Below are 22,102 nucleotides of genomic sequence, written 5' to 3' on the forward strand. Positions count from 1 at the left end.
GAATTAAAATTGCACAAGAAGCAACTGATAATGTGTGCAATTGCTTGGAGACACGTGGAAAAATCCAATCAAATTAAAAAAAAAACATTAATTACATTGCTAAGAATTTCTATGGTATTTTGTTTGTTAGGTTTGTTTTCTTTCAGGGACTTTGTTGTTTTCCCCATGAAATGGTTCTACAGCTTTTTTAGTAACTAAGACTGGTGCATTCATATAGCAGATTAAAATTGCTCCAAAAAAAGAGGCAATTAAAGTCAAATAGATCTACAGCCAGCCAGTAAAGGTGGGCATCTGAAAACTGTATTTTCTTTTGCTGAGCAACTGGGAGAAAAAAAAAATTGCCATAACTTATTTTTTACTCCAAATAGTAAAAAAAAAAAAAAAAAAAAAAAAGCAGCTTACTTTACTAGTCTCTGCTTTGTGTACTGTTGATTGTGCTGATACATGAATTACTTTCCATATATTGATTTTCTGTTGAAATTAGAATGTGCAAGATCCTCTAAAATGGATGGGCAGGGTCTTAACGTCTATAAAGTGGTGTTCTGGTACTGATTCAGAGAACCTCCTTTTTCAAGCTGCGTGTGCCTCGTGGAAGGAAGCGAGTTCACCCTGCAGACTGGGTGTGCTTCATGCCCGAGGATTTTATGAGCACCCTAGACAGCAACTCTGGTAACCTGGGCATTCCTGAGGGGAGAAACACTGCACAGGGACTCTGCACCTGTCACCAAGATGACTGCTCAGGCCATCTAGATGCTGAGTCTGGTCCATTTATAATCCAACATACCCCCCAAGGTCAGCAGAATGCCACAAAGGGACGTGATGTTCATCAGCAAAATAAAACCTAGGACCTCTTGGGTCAAGCCCTGGAGGAGAATCTCCAAAGGGGAGTGGTCAGCATCCAGTGCTCTAATTTTTCTCTGTTTTCTTAGAGTCTTCCTGCTTGAATTCCTATACCATTATGGATACACACTCAATCCCTTAAAAGGTCTTCAATTTTCTCCTAGAACAGCAGAGATGGACTAGAGCTTTCAAAGTGGACATTTTAAAGTACTATAGGTAAGCAAAGGCATAAAATACAGAAGTTATAGGCAGAAAATTACAGCCAGTATATACAATATTATAGCTGTAGCTATAGCTAACCTGACCATTGCTCCTAAAAGAACATCTCAGCCAGATTCCTCATGTCCCAGCTTCCCAATTACATTTCACTTCTGTTTCCAGAAAATGCCTTTCTTCACTTGGTCCCTTTGCAACAGGGCCAAGAAAGGGTGTTTTAACTCTGATCCTCTCCTGAGGCCTTCTACTTCTTTTTGGTTTTTAATCTGAGGGACAAGCCATTGTTTGGGAAAATGCCAGAACAGGATGCATTTTCAGGTGAAAATTGGCTCTATGTATAGGAAATGGCTTGGCCTCTAAAGCCACAAATATAGAATTTCCTTAAACTGGCATCATAGCCATATGTATCAATTAGGTTGCTTTTGGTCACAAGTCACAGAAACTTAACTGGCTTAAATTGTTGAGGAACTATATACGGTCACTTAACAGAAGCAGGGCTGGCATCAGGGTAGGTTGATCCAGCGGCATAGAGTGCAATAAAGGATCCAGATTTTTTTCATTTTGTCTGCTGTTTCCAGTAGAGGCTTCAGGCTAAACCTGGATCTCTGACAATCCTCAAGGTACAATTCTCAATCCTGAAGCTATCTGCTTTCTCAACAATTGTGGCAGAAGAGAGAGAAAACATTTCTACTGGTGACTCTCTCTCTCTGGAAAGTTTCCCCTGATATCTCTTTGACCTGATCTGAGTCACACGCCTCTTCCTGAACTGATGGCTGTTTCCTGGGAAATGCCATGAGCTGTTGGCTTTGGAGGGCTTCTTGATGCTCGCATGGGTGAAGACATTTCCGTTGTTGGTAGAGTCTGCTTAGTGCTCACCCTGGAGCAGGGTCAAGCCTCTAAACTCTGCTGATGATGTGCAGTGAGGAATGGTAGAGTGCGCACAGGGCAGTCCATTAAATGTGTATCTGTTCACAAAAGTTAATTATCGGTTAGGGGCGCCCGGGTGGCTCAGTCGGTTGAGCATCTGACTTCAGCTCAGGTCATGATCTCACGGTCTGGTCCGTGAGTTTGAGCTCCACGTCAGGCTCTGTGCTGACAGCTCAGAGCCTGAAGCCCGCGTCGGATTCTGTGTCTCCCTCTCTCTCTGCCCCTCCCCTGCTCATGCTCTGCCTCTCTCTGTCTCAAAAATAAATAAAAACATGAAAAAGAATTAATTATTGACAAATGCTGATTGAAAGTCTACTTTATTTACTCTACTTTTCCCAAATAAAACTTGACTTCTTTATCAAGGGGCTCGGTAAGGATCAGAAATGACTAGGACGGTGTGGTAATCTCTTTGGTCTAACAACTGTCTTGGAAGTTTGGGATCCTCAAGGATATTTGGAGGAGGATGGGAATTCTGTTTTTTTATCTCATTAATTCGACATACATTTTTACCTGGAGAGGGGCATCTTGGATTGGGTTTGCTCAGTTGCAGCTAATGTGGGGTTTCTCTTGCACCCTGACCACTTCACCAGATGTCATGCTTCACATCCCCATACAGACCTGGAGTTTGTAAATTTCTCGGGACAAGGGGACTTTACACAAAAGTCAGGTTGATAGAGACCAAGCAGAGCCTTGGGAGCTCTCATGGGTGTCACTTCTACTGGTTGGTCAATGGCCATTGGTCAATGCTGGCTGCTGTCAAAGGATAGTCCTTGCTGAACTCCAATGGGGAGGATAGCTGGTGTAGCTCTGTGGTGTAGGCAGCAGGAGACTGGCTGGTGTACGGGCTTTGACTCTGCACCCGTGGTGCTTCTGGACGTTAGCAATGGCCTGGACTGCTGGTGAAGGCTGGGCCATCGCTGCGTCCTGACTTGGCTTCAATATGCACAGTGTCTTCATGGTGGGACCTCTTGTCCTGAGCTCCACCAGTCTCCATGTGTTCTATTTCTGCCTCTTCCAGACAACCCAATGAATTTCATTCAGAACCTTGCTCATCACGTGTTCTTTCAAGTCTATCGTTTATTCACTAAGTTGTTTCTTTTCTTCCTTAAGGTTTTGCACCTAAAGAGCCAGGCAGAGACTCCTACTTCCAATTCTCTGTTTATACCTGCATATGGATTGAACTACCTATTTAACCCGCTTTCACAGAACATAGCCATTTTCTGTGCCTTTAATTTCAAGTTAGTCTCACTATTTATTCATCTTTGAAAATTATATGCCCTCAGAGCCCCGAGGACTGGAATATTTTTTACAAGATGAAATAATAAATCAATATGATACTGTGGGTCATTTATTTTACATTAATGGCTTTGAGCCAGTTAGATAGGAGATAATATGACTCTCAGAGAATCTTTTTAACTTTTCTGAGGTAAACATCTTATATAAACTGGCTTTGAATTTCAGAGAATTTTTTAGAAATCAAAAAAATTCTGTGCCTAATTTAAAGGGATACCCTGATATGATCAATTTATTTTTTTATCTCATTATCCCTATTTTGAAGAAATCAGTGATGTGTTTAAAATCAATAGCACTGTATTTTATATATGTGGTAACAACGTGACCAGTATTTAGAATGCTTTTGGATATTACAGAGTGTTTTATTTTCTATCTCAATTATCTTTAACCTGTGATGCCAGGTATAGTTGTTATGTCCGTTTTACAGAAAGTTTAAGTGACAAGCTCACGGTCACACATGCCATGTGGTCCAGCCACTGCTTTGGACAAAAATAATCTAACTCCAAAACCCACACTCTTTCCTTTATACTTGCCACTGGGAAATCCCTTCTACTGAAATCCAAATATTTCCTTAGCCTCTGTGACCTCTTTCCTTTTTTTCCTTGGAAAGACTCAGTGGACACTAAGAAAACATTTAGATGCATTTTGATAATGCGAGAAATGATTTTGTAATCTGTGTGCCAAAGAAGAATGCTAAAAGGGGTTTTGTTATTTTTGAAAGGGCACCCACTGCTACGTAATATATAGCTTGTTGATTCAGAGAGTGATCTATCACATTTTTGTTAAAAGACAACACTATTCCCTTACAATTACATGCTAATTAGTTTCTTAGACACTCCATCTGAAAGGCAACTCGATGCCAATTACCTAATTGATATATTGCAAACTTCATTTTCCCAGGGCCATATTTTATGAGAACAAAAGGAAAGGTTGAGAAAGAGAAAAGCAGCCCCAGCCAACTGGGAGTGGGCCTGGCCCTGTCAGCGGGGCATCGGTGTCTCTAGGAGCTGGTCTGAGTCTCACAGCAAGGACTTAGTGCTGTCCTCTGGAACAAGAACCTTCCAGAGCACCATCGGACAAGGTCATTTTGTGACCATGAAGAAGTGAGACATAAAACAAAACCACTCTGTAATTTTGTCTACAAAACAAGGTCACTGGGCAAAACCCCAAATCCCGAATATTTCCCTATCCTGCCTGCTTTGAGTGACTGCTGCTTCTTTATCACTCCCAGCTCCAGCCTGACTTTGTACTTCTCGCCTTCTACCTAAAATATGATTCTAGAATGATAGAATTACTCCTGCTTCCTGAAAGGATCCAATCCAGAGTAAAACTTTACCTCCTGAAATTTCCGCAAAGTCACCTAATGCAATCCCGATATCTGTTATAAGTTCTTTTTGACATCCTCTTACTGAGATGTCCATGGTTCCTCAGGGTGTGTGGTCTCCTTTATTGCATTGGGCAAGAGTCTAAGGTGTTTAAATATAGATGTGTTCCTCATTGATTTTGCCTGGAGGGCACTGACAAACTTCAGTTATTCAACCAGAGGAAAGATTTAAGTACACCGTATTCCACCATTAACGTCTTTTAGTTATATACTTTATTATCTGGGAGAAATCTTCTGGGAATCATAGAACGTTATTTGTGGCTTCCACTGATAGGAATAGTTTATGGATTAGCTATAATGATCTCCACAGAGACCACTCGCACCCAGTTATTGGCACTTATTTAGAACTTGCACCTTAATGCAGGGTCAATAGTAAAGATTTTAGATGGTTCTTATGTCAGTTTGCATTGGACAAGTGTAGCACTTTCAGGGTCTAACCTACCCCCCACACCTGCCATTACTAGATGGGTGACTTTGGAAAGATATTCCACCATTTGTGAAATGGGGATGATGATAGTACTTAATTTATAAGGATGTTGTGATGATTGGGTGAAATGATATGTTGTGTCTTAAGCACTCAGTATATTTTAGCAATTATAATGATTTTTACTCTTGTCATGACCTAGGAGTGGTATGTTACTCAGCTCAGTTTCCACAACAAAATACCACAGACTGAGTGGTATAAACAGATTTATGTCTCTCAGTTTTGGAGATTGGAAGTCTGAGATCAAGGTGTTGACACGGTCGGCTTCTGGTGAGAGCCCACTTCCTGGCTTCCTTCTAACTGTGTCCTCAAATCACACACACACACACACACACACACACACACACACAGAAAGAGAGAGAGAGAATGCGGGAGTGGGGAGAGTGAGAGGGAGAGCAAGAGAGCAAGAGATAGGAAGCTTTGGTGTCTTCTCTTGTAAGGGCACTAATTCCGTCATGGAGGTCCTATCCTCAAAACCACATCTAAACCTAATTACCTCCCAGAGGCCCATTTCCAAATACCATCACCCTGGGGGTTAGGGCTTCAACATATGACTTTTTTTTGGTTGGAGGGGGCACAAAATTCAGTTCATCAAGTGGCCTTACCTTTCACAAATTACTAATTAACTGTTTTAAAATCCCAAACCCAAATAATTTTTGGTGGTCAGTTCCCAATACTGAGCTGGTATATGGTTCAACATTTGATACAGTAAATTCTGTGGGATATATCTAAAATTTATATCGTTCAAAGTTATAGTTTCTGAGTCCCTTATAAAGATTTTTCCTGACCTTTCCCATTTCTGCTTCCCCCAGCAGATTGTCTTTCTCGAAGGGCTGGAGCACTTATCAGCTTTTTCAGCTTCTGTAAGTGGTTCCACCCCAGCTGGGCTGATTGCCCCCAGCAAGTGGCTCTGGATTTAACTGAAATGATAGAGTAATGCACTCCAGGTACTTAGCAGGGATATTATCTCAAACTCTCTGCCACTTACTGTTTATTAAAAGCTCGGTCTAGAGAACTAATACTTACATATTGCAACCCATTTATTCCTCTCCATCTTCTAAAATCCATCCTAAATGTAAGTCAGAGCAAAGAATAGCGGAGTACCCAGATTGTATTAGTTCAGCTTATGCAGGACTGCTTTTATAATTTGTGTTTTGTCGTTGTGCCCTTAGCCCACACTGGAAGATGTTTCCAACTGAAGTCTTATAATACATGTTGCTAAATCCTGTGACTGGTAGTGTCTTGAAAAATAGTGAGCGCTCAGTAAGAATTTGTTGAGTAAATGAGTAAATGAATGAATAAACTAATGAATAAATAACTTTATAGGCTCACCCTTAGGATATTTGGTATTCATTACTGTTCGTTACACTCCAGTTATTATGAGAGAAATTATATTATATGAGAGAAATTTTACATAGGACTCAGTACTAAGATTAGAGGCATTTTACCAGTATTTTTTTACATTTTATTTTAAAAATTAACACAAAGTAAAATTTACCTCTTGGGGAGGTGTACAGTCAGTAGAATGTACGTTCAGTAGGGGTACAGTAAAATTTTAACCTCTGTCTATTTTCAGGTAAGCGTCACCATAAGAGGATACAGAACAGTTCCATCACCCTCCCAAACTCCCTTGTGCTTTAATTTTGTAGTTATACCTCCCCACCAGCTTCCTAATCCCCAACCACCAATCTGTTCTCAGTCGCTACAGCTTTGTCTTTTTGACGATGTCACGTAAATAAAATCAGACAATATGTACCCTTTTGAGACTGGCTTCTTCCATTCAGCACGATGCCGTTGGGATCATCCAAGCTGTGTGTATCATTAATTAATTCCTTTTTTAACAGCTGAATAGTGTTCCATTATGTGGATGTAACACTGTTTATCTCCTCGCCCTTTGAAGGACATCTGAGTTGTTTCCAGTTTTTAGCTATTATGAAGAAAACTGCTATGGTCATTTATGCAGTTTTTTTTTTTTTTTTTTTTTTTTTTTTTTTTATGGGGGCATGTTTCTTGTTTCTCGGAGGAAATAACTAGGAGTAAGAATGTGGGCACCACACGGCAAAGGTATGTTCTTAATGAACTGCCAAGCTGTTTTCTCCAGCGGTTGCATTGTTTTATTTATTTATTTATTTATTTATTTTCAATATATGAAATTTATTGTCAAATTGGTTTCCATACAACACCCAGTGCTCATCCCAAAAGGTGCCCTCCTCAATACCCATCACCCACCCTGCCCTCCCTCCCACCCCCCATCAACCCTCAGTTTGTTCTCAGTTTTTAAGAGTCTCTTATGCTTTGGCTCTCTCCCACTCTAACCTCTTTTTTTTTTTTCCTTCCCCTCCCCCATGGGTTTCTGTTAAGTTTCTCAGGATCCACCTAAGAGTGAAAACATATGGTATCTGTCTTTCTCTGTATGGCTTATTTCACTTAGCATCACACTCTCCAGTTCCATCCACGTTGCTACAAAGGGCCATATTTCCTTCTTTCTCATTGCCATGTAGTACTCCATTGTGTATATAAACCACAATTTCTTTATCCACCCGCCAGCAACGTCTGCGAGTTCCCCCTGTCGCCCTGCATGCTGGCCATGCCTCGCACTGTCAGTTCATTTTGCTTTGGGCATTCTAATAGATATGCTGTAGTGTCTCAGCTTTCATCTGCAATTGTCTGGTGGCTAACGATGTTCAGCGTCTTCTCAGGTGCTGATTACCTTCTGTATCCTCCCTCATGAGGCCTTCAAATCTTTCGCTCCTTTTTAAAAACTTGGGTTGTTTATTTTCCTCCTGCTGAGTTTTGAAAGTTCTTGACACATTTTGGATAAAAGTTCTTTGTTGAATATGTGATTTGTAAACATTTTCTCCCAGTCTGTGGCTTGTCTTTCCTCGTTCACAGCATCTTTCACAGAGCAAACATGTTTAATGCTGATTTGTTCCGATTGACTCATTTTTCCCCCATTATATCTAAGAACTTTTGGCCCATTTTTGCTTTTGCCACTGAAAACATAAAATTGCTCTTCTTCTTGTCTCAAAGTGTTATACTTCTGAGTCTGCATTTAAATCTGAAATCCATTTTGAGTTAATTTTTGCATAAGGGGTGAACTTTTGGTTGAGATTCATTTTTTTCTCTATGAGTGACCAATTTCTCTGTGCCTTTTGTTGAAACGAGTAGCATTTGCACATGTCAGAAACGAACGGGCCATATTTGTGTGATTCTGTTTATGAACTCTTTTTGGTTCTATTGATCTCCAGGTCTCTCCTTTTCCCAATATTATATACTGTCTTTTTTTTTTTTTCTTTTTGAGACAGAGAGGGACAGAGCATAAACAGGGGAGGGGCAGAGAGAGAGGGAGACACAGAATCGGAAATGGGCTCCAGGCTCTGAGCTGTCAGCACAGAACCCGACGCGGGGCTCGAACTCACAGACCGTGAGATCATGACCTGAGCCGAAGTCGGACGCTTAACCGACTGAGCCACCCAGGCGCCCCTATACTGTCTTGATACTATAACTTTATATTAAGACAAAATGGGGTGGTGGTATTACTCCAACTTTATCCTTAGTTTTCAAAATCTCATCGACTATTTTAATTCCTTTGCCTGCCATATACATTTTAGAATTAGCCTGTCTGTATCTACCAAAAACCCTGCAAAATTTTTGACTAAAATTAGGTTAAATCTAGTTTGGAGAGAATTGGCATCTTAAAAATACAGTGTCTGCAAGTCTACAAACATGATATGACTATTTGTCAAGGTCTTTGATATATTTCTTCAGCATTTTGTAATTTTTGGTATAAAAATTCTGTATATGTTTGGTTAGATTTATACCTAAATATTTCATACTTATGGAGCTATTATAAATGGTATATTTTAAAGATTTCATTTTCTAATTGTTTATTACTAATATCAATACGATTCATTTTGTGTGTTGACTTTGTATCCTACATCCTTGCTAAATTCATATATTTGCCTTAGTATATTTATTGTAGATTCATTGGGATTTTCTATGCAGATAATCATGCCATCTTTCCACAGAGAGAATTTTATCTCTCTCTTTCCAGTGTGTATGGATTTTAGTTTTTGTTCTTGCCTTGTCCTAAGAATTCTGTGTAATTTTGACCAGAAGTGGGAAGGTGGACTTTCTGCGTTCCTTATCTTAGGAGGGAAGTATTTAGACCTGACTACACAGTACGATGTTAGATGTGGGTTTCTTGTCGATGTCTTTTATCAGTCTGAGGACATTCTCTTCTGTTCCTATGTTGCTTAGAGTTTTTTTCATGATGGATGCTGAATTTTGTCAAATGTCTTCTCTGCGTCAATTGATATGAACATGTGCTTTTCCTCCCATAGAGTGTTAAAATATTGTAGATACATGGATTGATTTTCAAATGTTAAATCAGCTTTGTACTTGTAATGTGTCATACTTTTTATATATTGCTGGATTTGATTTACTGCTATTTTGTTGAGGATTTTTACATCTGTGGTTGTCTTTCTTGTTCAGTCTTTTGGTTTTGGTATGAGAGTCATGCTGGCTTTCTAAAATGATATGTGTTTCCTTCTCTTCTGTTATCTGGAAAAGGTTATTTAGAATTGATGTTATTTCTTTTTTATTTATTTATTTTTTTAAAAATTTTTTTTTCAACGTTTTTTATTTATTTTTGGGACAGAGAGAGACAGAGCATGAACGGGGAGGGGCAAAGAGAGAGGGAGGCACAGAATCGGAAACAGGCTCCAGGCTCCGAGCCATCAGCCCAGAGCCTGACGCGGGGCTCGAACTCACGGACCGCGAGATCGTGACCTGGCTGAAGTCGGACGCTTAACCGACTACGCCACCCAGGCGCCCCGATGTTATTTCTTTTTTAAATGTTTGATGGAATTCACTCGTGCAACCATATGAACGTGGATATATTTTTTCTGGAGGACTCTAGAATGAATTAAATTCTTTTAAATTTGTTGAAGATTTTATAATGGTCCAGGATATAGTCTATCTTGCTATATCTGTGGGCATTTAAAAAATAATGTGTATTCTGCTGTTGCCAGGAGGAATATTCTATAGATGCACTCCCTTCTTCTGGCCTCCGTGGTTTCTAATGAGAAATACATAGTAATTAAAAGCATTGTTCCCATATAAGCAATGCATAATTTTTCTCTGGATGCTTTCAAGAGATTTTCTTGTGTTTGGTTTTCAGCGGTTTGGTTTTCATGTATCTGGGCATGAATTTACACACACACACACACACACACACACATATAATATATCCTATTTGGGGTTCACTGTACTTTATGTATTTCATAAAATTTAGGGAGTTTTCACCCATTTGTTTAAAAAAATACTTTGTTCTATATTATGCTCTTTCCTTTTATTCTGGACTTCTTATGCCATAAATATTAGCTCTTCTGGTATTGTCCCATAGGTCCTTTAGGCTCTATTTATTTTTTTAAAAAACAGTTTTCCTCTGTGTTGTTTAAACTGGATAATTTCTATTGATCTATTTTCAAGTTCAAGTTCATTGAATCTTCCCTCTGTCATCTCCATTTCACTATTTAGCCTATGCGGTAAGATTTTTATTTTGGATACTACATTTTTTCTGTCCTAAAATTTCTATTTGGTTCTTATTTCCATCTTCCATTTATTTGCCCAAATTTTCTATCTCTCCATTTGTTCCAACTGTGTTTGCAATTTCTTACTGGTGCATTTGTTTGTTTTTTTGTTTATTTCCAGTTTTTATTTCAATTCCAGTTAGTTAACACATCATATAATATTAGTTTCAGAAGTAAAATTTATAGTAGCTGCTTTCAAGTCTTTGTCAGATAATTTCAGCATGTGTGTTACCTTCGGGTGACATCTGTTTGTTTTCTTTTCACATGTGAGTTTAGATTTTCCTGGTTCTTTGTATATTGGGTAGATTTGGGTGGTATTCTGGACGTTTTGAGTACTATGAAACTGTACATATTATTTTAGTCCAAGGGAGAGTGTTGACTTTTTGTTTTAGCAGACAATCAGCCCAGTTGGGTTTAGGCTGCACATTTTTACCAATCCTCTGTTGGATGTGACTTAAATATTCTTCCATTTTTGAAGCCTTTTTAGTGCTATTCATATCCATCTCACACATGCATCACCCAGTGGCCAGTTCTAGGTCCTTCGTGGTGGTGTATATCTTGGTTCGGTCCTTAAAGTCTTTAGTTTGCTGTTTAGGATTAGATCCACCCATGTCCAGCTCAAGGTGAGTCTCAGTGGTCATAAGTTACCTTATGGAATCTGTTTCCTGTGTTCTTCCCTCTCAGGGACTTTCCTGGTGCTTTCCAGTTCTTTGGAGACATTCTTTCAGTCTCCAGGCAGAGACTTTCAGTCAGAAACTTAGGACTTTATTTACCACGCACTGCCATGCACTCCCATGAATGCGCTCGTGTCTGGGGCCAACAGGTGGAAGGACAGGGAAAGGAAAAAAGCAACAGAGGTTCCCCCCATTCCTTTGGGACCACAGCTCCTCCAATCAGGAAAGAAGTTCCTCCTTCTGGAGAGTTTTAGATGCTTGCTCTTCCAAGTGCTGCTGCTGTCGGTGCCAGTAGACTTCTTTCCCCCTCACTGCGCTGAACTAGTGGCCTCTTCTGGGGCTCTCTCTTCCCACTTTGATGCCTGCTTTTCCCAGTGTTTCCTCCAAGTCCTGGCCGGAGCTAGTGGAGAAAAACAATGGTAAACATTGTCATACTTTGGAGTTTGGTCCATTTTCCTAATCTACCTGCTACTTTTCAAAGTCTTTAAATAGCTGCATTCTGTCCAGATTTTATAGCTGCATTCAGTGGGAGAGACAGGGTGGTGAGTGTTACTCCATTTTACCCAGAACTGAACCCTCTTATGGTTTGTTTTTTTTTTTTTTTTTTTTTTTTTAAATTTTTTTTTTTTTTTTTTAACGTTTATTTATTTTTGAGACAGAGAGAGACAGAGCATGAACGGGGGAGGGTCTGAGAGAGAGGGAGACACAGAATCGGAAACAGGCTCCAGGCTCCGAGCCATCAGCCCAGAGCCTGACGCGGGGCTCGAACTCACGGACCGCGAGATCGTGACCTGGCTGAAGTCGGACGCTTAACCGACTGCGCCACCCAGGCGCCCCTTATGGTTTGTTTTTATATTCTGAGCATAGTGACCCATGTAAGTAACAGATTCTCTTTCCTTGCCTTTCAGAACCTTTAGTGCCAAGTTTTGGCTAAGCTACACCCTCTCTTCCTTTACTCTGTGGTTTTTTGAATCCCGAGCCGCTAAGTCATGTCTCAAACGTTTTTGAGAACGTTTTAGGGAGTCTAGGTAAGCAACACCATTTCCTAAACCTTACCTTTCTCCTGTGATTCCCCTTGAATCATAAGTGTGTGTATGTGTGTGTGTGTTTTATTCTCTGAAGAATCTTATCAAGCTAGGATGAAAGGAAAACAAATGTGACCCATTCTTATAAGATAGTTCACAGTTTTCTGAACAAAATACATCATTTAATGCATTCATACTAATGCTCACAGTGTTTTTCCCGTGTAGAATGCATTTTCAATCTTTTATGTCTGGAAAACTCCTATTCACCTTGCAAAGGCCTTGGAGCAAGTTTTTATGTTTTTCAGACTCTTTAACTGATCTGCCCTAGGTACAGCTGGTTGCCTTTCATTATGCTTCAAGAAAGCATCATTCACAAGCCAGCATTTATATGCTGTGGTATGTTTCACTATTGTTTCCAACTACCTGCTTCTTCTTTTCCACCCTTGCCATGACTCCAGGTAGATGGTGCTTTTATGTCCCATAGTCAGGATGAGCCTTGTAACTTTCTTTGGCTGGTAGAAAGAGGGTGGATTTATGTGTGAATGATTTATGCCCTTTCAAGTAGCAACTTACATTTACCATGAGGTTTGCTTCAGCCTTTTGCTCTTGTTCTCTCAGTCCACCGTGAGAACAGGACCTTGATGGGGCTATCCTCTCAGCTCGTGTCATGTCCCAGAATGAGAGCGCACACAGAACAAAGACAGGCAGCGTCCCAGCTGACCTCCAGACTCATACGTGAGAAATAAATACTTGTTGTCGAGTAAGCCACTGGGGTTTTCAAGGTGTTTTTTTTTCTTTAATATTATTACTAAATGAAATCTGACTTAGAAATGTCTGATTTCCCCTTTACAGGGTCAGAAACTTCATGGGCAGAGCTTGAAAAGTAAGAGGCACTTGTGGAAAACAACGGATGAAAGACCAAAGAAGACAATGGGCTCAATGAGGATTTCACCATAGGAGTCCCTGGGGCCCCTGGCACTTCCAGCCTGGACCTCCTGGGGCAGAAGGACAGATGGACAACTGCTGGGTTAAGTCCAGGCTGAATATATACTTTGAAGTGGCACACTAATTTTTTTTCCTGATTTTTGTGATATTTTTTTTTGTCATTCCAGCTGAATCTAGAAGTAGCCAGGTATAACTCACAAAGGCATATACAAATATAACCTATACTTCAGGTGGATTTGATCGAGGAATCACATGGCTTAAGTTAACTGAAATTCTGATAAGCTGGATGACCTTGAGCAAATCATTGATTTCTTTTCTCATTCTCATTTTTGTTACCCATAAAAGGAAGGGGGATAAGGATGGATAAGAGTTGGATTACTCACTTTCTTTTTTTTTTCTAATTTGTTTTAATGTTTATTTATTTTTGAAAGAGAGAGAGAGAGAGAGAGAGAGAGAGAACACAAGTGGGGGAGGGGCAGAGAGAGGGAGACACAGAATCTGAAGCAGCTCCAGGCTCAGAGCTGTCGGCACAAGCCCAACCCAGGGCTTGAACCCACAAATTGTGAGATCATCTCCTGAGCCAAAGTCGGCCACTTAACCTACTGAGCCACCCAGGTACCCTTGGATTACTCATTTTCAAAGGTCTCTTTTTTAGTGTAATTATGTTCTGATTTTTTTTTTAATTTTACATTTTTCTTTAGTTTGGATGCCCACACAGTTTAGATGTAGTCATAAGAGGGCCCAAGTCATTATATGGAAGGCCCTGGTGTAAGAATCCCATTTCAAGTATTTGGCATTTTATTAGAGTGAAGAAATGCAGATTGCATCACTAAACAGAACCATCAATAATAGCTCAGTGGTTTTGGGGGCCTGCCAGACTGGGGGGTGTGCAGCTCTCCGGAGCACCTCGGCTTCTCAGCTGCAAGCTGCCTTCTCAGTTTCCTCCCCAGCTTTGCTTGGCCCCTGCAGGCCACTCTCAGCTCCCAACCCTATGGTTTCTTTGCCCTGGCCCTGGAAGGGCAAGTCAGGATTCGCTCTTCTTTGCTACCTGCCGCTGCTTCTACTCAGAAAGGAAGGCAAAGAGACTGTATTTTTGGCTTCCTCTATGCCACTGATGAAAAGTGTTGTTGGTTCCTCACTGTCCACAGCCCTCCCTCGGAGTTGTATACAAAGGCTCACAGAACCATTGAGCTGGAATGGACATTGCTCAGTTCAATAAGTTTAGACAGGAGGAATCAAAACCTGGGGATTTTGACTTCCTCAATCCAGTCCCAGAACTGACTAGGGGTGTGGTTGAATATATAACTGGGTCTGTGAACCCCCACACCATGTTAATGTGCTAAAGTTAATCTGCTTCAGGAATTCGAGGAAAAAATAAAATATATGATAAAATGCAAAACGATCCCTAAATTTTACAGGTTAGAAACAGAAAGAGTGATTTAGTAGTTTGGTTCCTGCCTTCTAGTTCTTATTCTTCTCTGCCCTTAAACATGTAATTTTGGTCAGAACACCCGACAATAACAATCTGTCATTAAAAAGGCTTTTGCAGTTAATCAGCTTTGAAATAGCAACTAAATAATACTAGTACTACTATGAAGAAAAGAAAAAAGAAAAAGAAAAAAAAAAACAAAGCAAAAACCCCAATAGGCTGCTGGTTTTATGAGGTTCACAAGAGGACTGACAAATCACTCAGCCTGTATGCCTCAGCTAGCTATCTAGTTATCAATTATGTATCATAATTCGTCCTTGTAACATCCTTTGAAATATTCAGATAAAAGAGTCTAAAGGGGCAAAATAATTAAGACGATTAGTTCCAGCAGAAAAAAGTTTAAATTGCCGTTCTGTGCAGCGTGTTTCACATTATATTATTCTTCGTTCTTATCTTCCCTACTGCACATACATGAGATGTGCGAAGGGGCACAGATAGTGTAGATTCAGCGGTGGGAGGCAAAAAACTAGTCACATCCTGTGCTTGGCATGCAGTGCCTTATTCAATATTTCTAACAAGCCCCTCAAAGAAGGAAAGGTAAGGAAACTGAGGCCCAGAGAGAATATATTCTCAAAATCACACAGAACCTAGACTTGAACACAGACCTTTCTAACTCCAAAATCTGTGCACTTGATTTCTTCTCTTGCTCTGTGCATGTATCTTGAAGGGAAGTACAACAAGGGGTGTGTATTGAGGCCAGAAGGGCATGTATACGAGATCGTCTGGCTCTGTCTGCACATTGATTAATGCACTGTTGTGTGCACCGCTTGCCAATTAGTCTTGAGGTCCTGTGAGATAGAGATGAAGCCGACACTGTCCCCATCCTCAAGGTCTTGTAAGGGGAGACAGACGCTAAACATCCTCGGGAAAATATTCTGAGTACTCGAATAGATGTGTACAGAGCAGTGGTGGCTCTAAAATATTTATTGAGGGGCAATTTGGTATGGTCAGTTGGTTCTAAACATCTCCGCCTCTAAACATCCTCACCTCTTTCCGTGTCCTCTCTTGTGTTGCAAAAGGCTAGAGAGCAGAAGTCTAATTTTCCATGACTCCCTTGCAGCTAATATTCTCCATGTAAAATAGGTTCTACCAAATCGATGCATTTGCACAAGACTTGGAAATTAGAAGAGTCTATCTTCCTGACACTCGTATTGAGAAGCTGGGCTCAGAGTAGAGAGTGTTGAGAGGCAGTTACAGCAGCTGAAGTCAACCTGTCACTTGCACTGTGGGATTCCTAGTGCCTGTACCACTTGGGTTGATGGCAGTGTCTGCCTGAGTCCTATGGTAGAGTGTTCTTGAACCAGGTAGTTCCCAGGACACTTCCTGGTTCCTTCTCCTGCAGCCCTTCCAACAATTTTATAAGCACTTAATTCTTGTAATCAATCCCTTTCTCATTTATATACATAGAGTAGAATCTGTTTCCTGCCCTCAAGGCTAACAGAGATAAAGAGGTTTAGAGAGAGGACCTGGCTCTTTTGAACACATTCCTTTGAACTTATCTGGAGAAGTCATTTGCATGGCAAGCACCTTGGGTTTCTATAATCATGTGTTTATTTTGACTGGCTTAGGGTGGAGAAGCACATCAAGGTTGAGAGACTGTAAAAGCCATCCCAAACAACCCTTGTACCCTCTCCCTAGTCTCTGTAAGCTAGAGAGAATAATAAAGAAACTGATAAGGTAATAGTAAGGCTGGTCTATGAGGTGTGGGTTGGGAAGTAGGGAGGCTGGTCCGGGAAGACTCCACAGAAGCAGCAGCTCTGGAGTTGGGTCTTGGGAGATGGTGGCCCTTTGTTGGCAGACACGGGGAAGCGTGGGGTATTCCAGGTAGAGGAACACAAGGCTCAGAAACCTGAAGAGAAGACATTGGGAACCTTCAGGACCATACATTGTTCAGTGTGACGAGAGCACAGGGGGTTGGCAGAGACCTGGAGAGGTCCTCACTGGTCCAAACCTGCAGGGTCACATACACCTCACCCCAAAGTTTGCATTGCATCCTGCAGGCAATGGGGGAATTTTGATGGGTTTCAAGCCAGGAAGTGACATGGTTGGTTTGGATTTTGGGAAGAACATTCTGGCAGCAGCAATGAGGACGGAGAATGAGACTGATGCCGGAAAGACACTTGGGGCACTTGGGAAATTCAGTGACAGAAGATGTGAGTGAAAACTGAGGTTGTGTTACCAGGAGCACAGGCTAGCGCCCAGAGCAGTGCAGCTGGGAAGCAAAGGGGGGTGGGGGGGGGGTGGGCAGTAACTAGAAAGCTACAAGGTCAAGAGTGCTTTTTGTTTATTTATTTGTTTGTTGGTCCAATGAGTGGGCCCTTAGCAAGCTTATAGTCTAAATAGAAAAATAAGGAAAGCACTAGAAATATAAGAGAAGCATGTCTATTTGTTTATTTTTATGAGGTTTAAATAAATGGCATACTATACTGAAATAAAACCTAGATTTTTGTAATTATGAAAAAAAACCCCAAATCACAGTATAGTAGAAGATAATATAAGGAGTAATATTTATAATCCTTTGATTGAGAAATGTGGTAGACAGAATAAAAGCCCCTCAAAGCAGTCCACGTCCTACTTTTTGAAGCCGGTTAACATGTCACTTTACTAACCAGAGGATTTTGCAGATTGATTAAAGTAAGCATGTTGAATTAATCTAGATTATCCGGTGGGTGCAATGTCGTCACAAGGGTCTTAATAAGGGGGAAGCGGGAGGGTCAGCCTCAGAGACAGAGATAGGAGATGTAATGAAGGAAGCAGATGAGGGAGAGAGAGATTTGAAAATGCCACACTGGGGGCGCCTGGGTGGCTCAGTCGGTTGAGCGGCCGACTTCGGCTCAGGTCATGATCTCACAGTCTGTGAGTTCAAGCCCCGCGTCGGGCTCGGTGCTGACAGCTCGGAGCCTGGAGCCTGTTTCGGATTCTGTGTCTCCCTCTCTCTGACCCTCCCCCGTTCATGCTCTGTCTCTCTCTGTCTCAAAAATAAATAAACGTTAAAAAAAAAATTAAAAAAAAAAAAAAAAGAAAATGCCACACTGCTAGATTGAAAGATGAAGGAGCATAGAGTGATGAGCCAAAGAATGCAGGCAGCCTTTAGAAGCTGGAAGAGGAGAGGAAATGGATTCTTCCCTAGAACGCACAGAAGGAACACATCTTATTGTAAGACTTCCAAGCTCCAGAACTGCGAGCCAATAATTGTGTGCTGTCTTAAACCATAAATTTGTGTGATTTGTTACAACAGCATAGAAAGCTAATACAAGAAGATATGAGGTGGAAACCAGGAAACAAAGGGGAAAAATTGATATTTTGATTACATAAAGCGTTTAACTTTTTGTATTAGTTTCAGATCGTAGACTTGCTGCAAAGCAATTGAAAACTCAGAAAGGTTTTTACAAAAGGCAATGAATGTGCAGACCACAAAGGGTTAACAGCAACGCCATAAGAAGCGCACTAAAATCAGCGTAAAAAGGCCAATCCAATAGAAAGTGAACAAATAAAAATAAATTGGTACTGTCAGAAGAAATACAAGAAACAGGTAAATATGTGCCACTAAGACATGCAAATTAAAACATTAAAATAACCTTTCTTCATCTGGACAAGGAGCAGTGATTTATTAGACACTTAGCACTGGCCAGGGTGTAGAGAACGGGCAATGCCATGAATTCCAGGTGAGGGTATAATTTGGTAAAAGGTTTCTGGAAAGCAATTTGGCAGCTATTACTTAAATGGTGACTGTATATATATATATATATATATACTCTTTGATGTAGTGATTCCAGTTCTAGGATTTCATTCTTTGGAAATGCTGACTCAAGCGAAGAGAAATATGTAGATAAGAATGTTTATCGTGGCAATGTTTGTACAGAAAAAAAAAAGGGAAATAACCTTGGAAACAACCTAAAATGAGTATAATTAGGAGACAGTTTGAAAGGTATTTCCTATATTCAAATAATGGGTTACTACGTTGCCTTTTAGAAGGTTGAGGTAGCTAAGAACAAGTACTTATAATACACTGACAAGTGATCATATGTACATTTTGATTTTATTATACAAATGTGTAGGGACGCCTAGGTGGCTCAGTCAGCTGAACGTCTAACTCTTGATTTCAGCTCAAGTCATGATCCCAGGGTCATGGGATCGATCCTTGTGTTGGGCTCCATGTTGAGTGTGGAGCCTGCTTAGGATTCTCACTCACTCACTCACTCACTCTCTCCCTTTGACTCTCTCCCCCACTTGCGTGTGTGCTCTCTCTCTCTCTCTGAAATAAAATTTAAAAATAAAAGATAAAGAAATAAATAAAAATGTGTATATGTATCTTAAGTGCATTCATATGGTTGTTAGTCACATGCACATATAATTTGTATCAGTATATGCATAGGAAAAAATCTATCACAATTTATAAGCAAACTGTTAACAGAGGAAGGGATGTGCTTACAGGAGACTTCTAGCTTCTGCTTTATTTCTGTATCATTTGAATTTTTTTTTTTTACAACATGTGCTTTTTTACCCAGGAATAAAAAACTCACAAAACTGTGAAAATGTATTTATGGTGGATGTTTAATGACTCTTAAGTGACTCATAATTGAGCATGGTGGAACACATTTTTCTCTTGGTAACAAAAGGCTAGCCTGGTTACATGTGGAAAAAACAATCTAGCAAATTATTATTTTTGCAGAGTAGACAACAAATATCTATTTGCTGGGTGAATAAATGAGTAAGTAGAAATAAATTGATATGTTGTGGTAGCTAAGAAAGGAAGGCCTCTATAAATGTCTCATAGGAACTAGCAATTACTTCTTTGATGCTACTTGAGGAAAGAAATGTTCAAATATCTCTGGCCATGTCTTTCTTCCATTTTTGCAATTCCCGAAGCTATCGTCAGTGTCCTGTCATCAGCTTGGAATCTTCATATAATGTAAGCTATAAACATAACCCATCAGGGAACTCAAGCACAGTGTTTCATTTGGACTAAGTAAATTATTTCAAGAAGAAATTTCAGATGAAATCATCTCTGTAGTCCAATATTCTGAATTATGTGAACCAAGTAACAACAACTAAATTAAGTGAGATTTTGAAAGGCATTTAAAGACCTCTTGTTTAGGGGTGCCTGAGTGGCTTAGTCAGTTAAGCATCTGACTTCGGCTCAGATTGTGATCTCACAGTCCGTGAGTTCTAGCCCTGTGTCAGGCTCTGTGCTGAAAGCTTGGAGCCTGGAGCCTGCTTTGGATTCTGTGTCTGCCTCTCTCTCTGCCCCTCCCCTACTCATGTTCTGTCTCTCTCTGTCTCAAAAATAAATAAACATTAAAAAAAAAAGACCTCTCGTTTTAAATATGATTATGCTTAATTGTGTAGCCCTACTTAAAAAAATAATATCAATATCAACTGTTAAAAACTATTTTGGCCATCAGCTACATCATGAAGTTGAGATTGAACATTCATATAACCAATTTCAAGTGGACAAATGGAACCAGTGATCAAAGTTTGCTTTATATCTGAGGAAGGCTTAACAAGACAGACCTTATCATTGGAGTTTTAGAAATGCTGTCTATTCACATGGCCCCCAGGACCAACCCCCACCCACTGTTGCCAGAGCCCTGCCAACAGTGTTTGGCCACAGTTGGACAAGACATAGACAGATACGTGGTTCATTCAGCACTTCTGTCCAGGGAAATTGGAAATGGAGTCAGAAGGGGCTGTTCTTCTCTAGGCATGAGTAGAACTGTAATATCTAAAGTCAGGAGCAGTGGTGCATATTTATGTGATGGACAGTGGAGAAAGCCTACTGGGGAGGGATAAGAGGAGGAGACAAAGAAGAAGGGGGAGGGGAAGGAGGAGGAAGAGGAGGACTGTGGGAAAAACCAGTATGGAGGAGGAAGCAGTGACAAGAGACAGTAAGCAGGAGAGTATCTCCTAGGTTCCTGAAGGATTTACAGTTCCAGTTTTTCCCTAGGTCTAGACTTTATTCATATAACCATTTGCGCCTTTTTTCTCAAGCTACTTTGGTATGATTCCTACAACCTGCAAGGGAAGAATACTAATTAGCACTGCAGAGAAAATAGGAGTGCCTTTTGTCCAGTATTATTTCAAGTCTGTAAATCAAACTGTCTAGATTGCCAGAGCCACCTGTACCTGCTGGGGTCTGTGTCTCATTTCCAGACTCTTCATTTGAGTAACTGTGGAGTCCCACCCCCGGCCTCAGATCACTTCGGTTGTTCCATTTTAACATTTGGGTTTCCACTGGAAGCAGGGGATGGCTGACCACATTGGGGGAAGCCCATTGTTACACAAACTCTACCTTTTTCCTCCTGCTCCTGACCACAAATGCACACACCATACAACTGGAGCTGGAAGAGGCCTCAGAAATTATCCGCTACACCTCCCTCATTTAATAGATAGGAACACAGAGGTCCTGAGGGATGAAGAGGCTTATTCAACATTACATGATAAATTTGTAGCAAAACCAGGACCAGAACCTTCCAACACGAGACTGTTCCCTGTGTCCTACCAGCTGAATTGAGCATCTGTGTTGGGCTACAGCCAAGGGAAAAAACAATGCTGTGGGGAAATGGTGATAAATTTCAAGGCAAAAAGTAATTTTCATCAGCTCTTATCTTCTTGGGGGGGTGGCTGAGAGTTCTTATTCTCCCTCACAGAGCATTCAGCCCTGCTCCCACAGCAAAGATAGCATTCAACTTTACATGGCCTTCATTTCTAGGGCCAGGATAGTAAATAAGAAGAGTGCTTTGAGCTTAATTGGAACTTCTTTTGTAAAACAGAATGGAAGGGTCACTTAAATGTCAAAACATTTTCTAGTGATCTGGGCAACTTACCTTCCCCAAAAGCAATTGCCAAATTTTTCACTGTGACATTTGCATTGTGGAAAGGCTTACAGAGAATTAGAAATCACACGAGGCCAAGTTTTCTTCCTCTGCAGCAAAGGAAGGAGGGAATTCCCACAGAGGTTTTAGAAATATTTTTTTGTTTCTTTCAATCATTTTTGGCCTTAATCTTGGTTTCCAAGCTATTTCATGAACCATGCATTTCCTACGTAGAAATTGCTGTCGCTAAATCACCTCGGAATCCAAATTCCAACAAATTACTGGGACAAATGTATTAATCTTAAAGCAGTCATATAAATATTCATTCTCAATAAAATCAATAATTAAACTAACATCAAAGCCATATTCATGGACATGTTTTGGTGGATGGTAACATATGCACCATTCATTTTGTT

At 40.5% G+C, this 22,102-nt stretch overlaps 1 long non-coding RNA gene across 1 annotated transcript; it reads left to right on the forward strand.

The window, feature by feature from the left end:
* The first annotated feature begins 12,153 nt into the window (after positions 1–12,153).
* LOC131484404 (uncharacterized) lies at positions 12,154–17,895 on the forward strand. The gene is made up of 3 exons (XR_009248228.1): positions 12,154–12,440; positions 13,056–13,197; positions 13,290–17,895. It is a non-coding gene; the product is annotated as an uncharacterized LOC131484404 (long non-coding RNA).
* The last annotated feature ends 4,207 nt before the right edge of the window (positions 17,896–22,102 follow it).

The sequence above is a fragment of the Neofelis nebulosa genome, chromosome 1 (assembly GCF_028018385.1).
Source record: "Neofelis nebulosa isolate mNeoNeb1 chromosome 1, mNeoNeb1.pri, whole genome shotgun sequence".
Lineage (NCBI taxonomy): Eukaryota > Metazoa > Chordata > Mammalia > Carnivora > Felidae > Neofelis > Neofelis nebulosa.